This window comes from Pseudorasbora parva, chromosome 17, assembly GCF_024679245.1.
Source record: "Pseudorasbora parva isolate DD20220531a chromosome 17, ASM2467924v1, whole genome shotgun sequence".
Taxonomy (NCBI): Eukaryota; Metazoa; Chordata; class Actinopteri; order Cypriniformes; family Gobionidae; genus Pseudorasbora; species Pseudorasbora parva.
Window position 1 is genome coordinate 18187112 of NC_090188.1, and position 5188 is coordinate 18192299.

The 5188-nt window shown below is 37.3% G+C and overlaps 1 long non-coding RNA gene across 1 annotated transcript; it reads left to right on the forward strand.

Moving 5' to 3' along the window:
- Nucleotides 1-1787: 1787 nt before the first annotated feature.
- On the forward strand, nucleotides 1788-4205 carry LOC137044605 (uncharacterized). The gene is made up of 3 exons (XR_010898618.1): nucleotides 1788-1815; nucleotides 2860-3106; nucleotides 3700-4205. It is a non-coding gene; the product is annotated as an uncharacterized lncRNA (long non-coding RNA).
- The last annotated feature ends 983 nt before the right edge of the window (nucleotides 4206-5188 follow it).

A 5188-nucleotide genomic window follows, 5' to 3' on the forward strand; every position in this document is an offset into this window, starting at 1 on the left:
TTCAACCACACTTCAACCCTCATATTCACCATGAGACCGCTGATCTGCTGACAGATACTTGATTTACGATTGCTTTGCAGATTTTTATTGCAAATGTTAACGTGACACAAACCACTCATGGAAGTCGTTTTGGCATAGGCGGTGATGGCTGTATTAAAGTACTTACGTTTTGCAAAAGCAAGAGCATAATGATATGCTTTCCCCAACCTACGTCTCTAGATTTTAGGTCCTTTTCTGTAAAAGATGACATTGCATCAGTCATCAAATCCAGTAGCTCTGTGTCCCTTAAAGGGATAGTTCACCCAAAAATGATTTACAAAATTGCTTTTGTGTTCTGCAGAAGAAATGCACACAGGTTGGGATTGACATGAGGGTGAGTACATGATAACGCTCTCTTTAACACATGGAAAGCTCAAATGCATCTTTTGAATTGTGATAACTGTGTTAAAAAAGTGTGTAGCATATAAGGACAAACAAAATAAAGACAGTAATGTAGCTTGTTGTGTGAAGCTGGACAGTCACCAGTGTAAGCTCACTACATGAATAAAATACAGCCATGCCTATGGGCTGCCCTGCATTTTAAGGGGACCTTAATTAGGCTCTTTTAAAATGCCTAATTATACATTTATTGTAGTTCACAAACACACAGACGCACTCACACACACACAAACACACCTTCCCAGCCACAAACACATGCATAAACATATGGTAACGCTTAAATCCATTTAATAGCTATTTACTGTGATCTGTACTTTTTTATTTAAACACATTTTCCACTCTGCAAATGCATTTTTTTCATAAAACCACTTTTTTTCCTGCTTTGAATTACATTATTATTATGCCAGCACTTAGAACATTAGCTGTTACATCTGCGTGTGAAGTGATGCACTTGTGTATTGGAAAAAGTCAAACAACAATTACCTCCGTAAGGCTGGAAGAAGCTGATGTCAGGCTATCTGCTCTCCTTAGCAACACTGGGCCGCCCTGATAATAATAAACGAGACTCTCCCAGCAAAGAAAAAAAAGGCTCTTTGGCAGAGCGTGAATCATGCAGTTTTAATAAACAGTCATGAGAGCTGGCCAGGCTAAACCTTTGAGGTCAGCGGTAGTTCTGCCATCTACAGCGAGTCTCAATCGCTGAGTACTGAAGGCCCTCGAAAATGAAACCCGACTCTGCGGCAGCACAACGGGACATGTGTTCACTCTTACTCTAATGTGAAAATGGACACTCATACATTCAGCTGTGACCTGTTTTATGGTTTTACACAGTCATAGAGCCCTATAACCTCTAATGGGACACAAACCTGTGCCACAGAGCCATAACACTCCACCAGCTGTTTCACAGGGAGAGTGACGGCGAATCTTTAAAAACTTAAAATGCAATTACACTGCATGCACATGGAAGAAGAAAAAAACTAAGAGGAACCAAAGACGCTTCACATGCACTCTAACTATTAAATTGGCAATTTTATAGCTGTTGGACTTTTTCTGACAGTAAATAACTGATCATTTGCAGCATATTGCGTCAAATTTTATGATCTCCAATTTAATATTTTCTTATCATAAGTAAAGCAAGTAATATTTTCATGTACCAAAAAAAGATGTATAAACAAGCACACTACAAATCACTTTAAAATGATCTCATAAAGACCTGGTAAATAATGTTTTGTTTAAGAGGATGACAGATACAACTTCAGGAGGCCTAAAATGGCTCATTAAGCATTTGGTGCTTTGTACTTTGGCAGGAGAATAACAGCTGGCAGGCTGGGCACTCCTCATTTGGCAGTTAAAGAGGGAAAACATTGTTTTTTAAAGGTAATTACTCAATTCAGAACTGACATGTACCTAATTGATATGTTGACATGGACCTGCTTCTTAAATATACTTTGCTATTGCAATCAATCTAATGAAAGCAGATAATAAAAAGCTTCATACTACATTTACATCTGATGGAACTGAGATATTTTCATTATACTTTGCCCCACGGTATATTAAAATATAAGTTAGGGTGTTCCATAATTCATTTGAATTAATATTGCAGCAAAAAATGAGTGATTGTGTCCTACTTTTCTCAGTACAGTACACTGTACAACAGCACCTTCAAAAATGCCACAGTTCCTGACATACTCCACCCATAATTCCTAAACGCATTTGCAAAAGTGATCTGTGGGTACAATTATCACACATGTCCTTGAAATAGAGGAATGTGAATTGTACTCTGCGGCTCTAATCTCTTACTGATACATTCAAACTATGTCTTTTTGGCTGGAAGAAATGATTTGAGAGCACCATTTTTCATCTTTTTCCTGATAGGTGATTAACTGGAGTTTTCCAGGAATCAAATGACACACATTAAAGCAAGTTTTATGTTTATAATTTGTGTCCTTTGGCTGCTCTTTTGCTTACATGTAAATGCCTAAGGAACTAGGAAATCTGTGGGATGTTTGTTAAAAAATGGATGTGATAAATACACAGGTGATTTGTTTAACAGTATGTTGTCAGGAATGAATGCACTATTAATGATGTCTAATTAAATGCTAAATTTAATTAAATTCTGATTGTCTAAAATAAATGGTGACTGAGCACTTTAGGGCTTCTAACATACATTTAATTCATGCAACGCTTTTCAGAGAAACTTAAAATGAAATAATCATTGATTTTGAAACACAAGAAAGAAGATTCAATTATGAAAAACATTGTCAAACATCACATAAACAGATTTATTTGGTTTACACCTGTGCAAGTAGTTTCTATGGGTCAGATCTGGTATAAATATAGCTTCTGTGAAAGTTCTTCACTTTTACAGTGAACAACAGTAATAATTCAGAAAGAATGGTCACTCCATGCATCTTTTCACAGAACACAACTACGGGGAGGTGGTGCACAGAGTCAGCGTGGGGTGGAACACATGGCCAGCGCTCAGTCAGGTGAAAGTGTCTCCCCCATGCTGGCGTCTGAAATGCCCGTCTCCAGGTCCCACTGTGGCCCCTGCCTGCCAGCTGGAGCCCCCTGACCTCTCTAATGCAGCCAGGCCCGGAGTGCCGTCACAGAGCAGGACACAGAAAAGAATGAGTGGGTTACCCAGGATCCCCTGAAGCCTGCTGGGGTTAGTACACAATGTAAACACTGATTTAATTAGATTAAATTAGAATTAGAATCTGATAAATAAAAAATATATACTTTAGCACTATTGCACAAATATTGTAAATGGAAATCCTTAAAATTATACATTTCTGATCTTGGATCATTTTCTCAATTAAAGGGTTTTCAATTATATCTTTTTCAACACCAAAAAAAGTGGTAACCTCCAATAATATTACATTAAGGAGTTATTTCTACCTGATGTAACTCTTAAATGCAGCTTTGTTGGTGTAAGCTAATGTTTTTAAGTTGATTCAGTGAATAAATATTACAGTTAAATTATGTTTTTTGGCTGGAATAAATGTCAAGGAAATTTAGCTATTTAGATTTTTTCACATGAAGCATATTTTTAAGGTTAACAGTGGAAGACAAAAGTAAAAATGTTTTTTATTTTTTTAAGCTAACTCACACAAGCACCTGAATAGTTTCTGAATTCTTTGATATTTTTCTCCTAAAGAGCAAAAGACTAATGAATTGCTTTCTCGAGTTATAGAAATCAAAAGTTATGTCTATGACTTGTCGCTGAAAAAATTACTGTGCTATTTCAAATCATTACAGGTTATTCAAGGAAGCCAGAATGGATTGGACACTGCAGACCCAAAAGCTTCGTGGAGAACTTAACTCTGGAAAAGCAGACCTGTAGGCAGACAGTCGTAAATTCCCCCTACATGAAAACCTTTCTTTCCTGTACTGATATCTCCCTCTTAGGCACTAAATCTTCACTGCTAACTCAAGGCCATTAGAACCAAACACAGGGATTGCTGACTAATTGATAACGTTACGATTTGAAACATTCTCAGAGGCCCTAATTGAAAACATTAGGGAGGAGGCCTGGAGATGTCTGGGGAACGAGCGGAGGGAATCGAAGGGGGTCTTTGATCTTGGAGCTTGTCTGTCATCCTGTTTTCCTTCAAGGTTTCCTGGTTTGTTTCAGTAGACTGAGGCAGACTCTTGGGGACAGGACGTTAATGGATCACTTAAAAGAGACCTATTCTTTACGAGGAGGCTAAAGCGTTATCAGCTGGGTTAAAGACAGTCAGGCCGCATGCTGCATTTATGGGGGAGAGGGGGGGCTGACAGATAACCCTTCTGAGTATTACAGTAGCTTTCTGTTGCAGGGGAGGAACTGCACTTTTCAGGGAGGAAAAATTGGAGAAAATCATTGTAGAGGTCAGAGCATTGTTTGAATCAATTTGTCACATTGATGCAAAAGCAAGTTCGCAAGTTTCCAGAATGCAAGAGCAGAATGTACTCGTGTGTTTGTCCATCCAAACATTTAACTGGGAGAAAAAAATGGCTCGGAAAAACTAGGTGCAAAAGACGGTAAACAACAGAAAAAAGTTGGCTTACAGAATCTTACTATAGTTGACAGAAGCTTCCAAATATATTTTACATGGAATCATTTATATATGTTTCTTTAATGACTACTACAAAGTACTTGAATGATCATTTACAACAAATAGGTTAAAGCAAACTATCGTCAGTTCTTTCAAAGTTTTGGATACAGGGAATGTTCTCATAACTGTTCTCCTGTTCTCTAAACGTTCTGTAGCAGTAATATTAATAGAAGTTTCTTTCAACGTTATCAAGATTGATAAACATCCTCAAAACACCAGTATGAAACCCTTATTCATATATTGTCAGGATCTTCAAATGTTCCTACAGAGAAGTTTGACTTGAATTCTTGTTTTGAACAACTACATTCACAGGTTAATGAATTAACAGCAAATAAACATTGTTCAGGGTCCAAAATGTTTTTACTAAGTGCTTCAAAGTCATAAGACATAAATCGTAATTCTATTATTTTAGAAACATGAAATCTCTAGGTAGGCTTATCACTGAGCTAGACTGACATCAAGCTTGCAGTAAATGTACTGATAGAGCCTATATGAAAATAAACTGTGCCATAGTCAAGATTGTTTGCATTTGATCTTGCACAGTTTAACAAGTGATCCAAAGCAAAAAGAAAATAGCTTTTTGTCCCTTTGCAACCGTGCATTTGGATTACAAATGAATCCTGAATGTGGTAGGATAAATCATTGTCCAG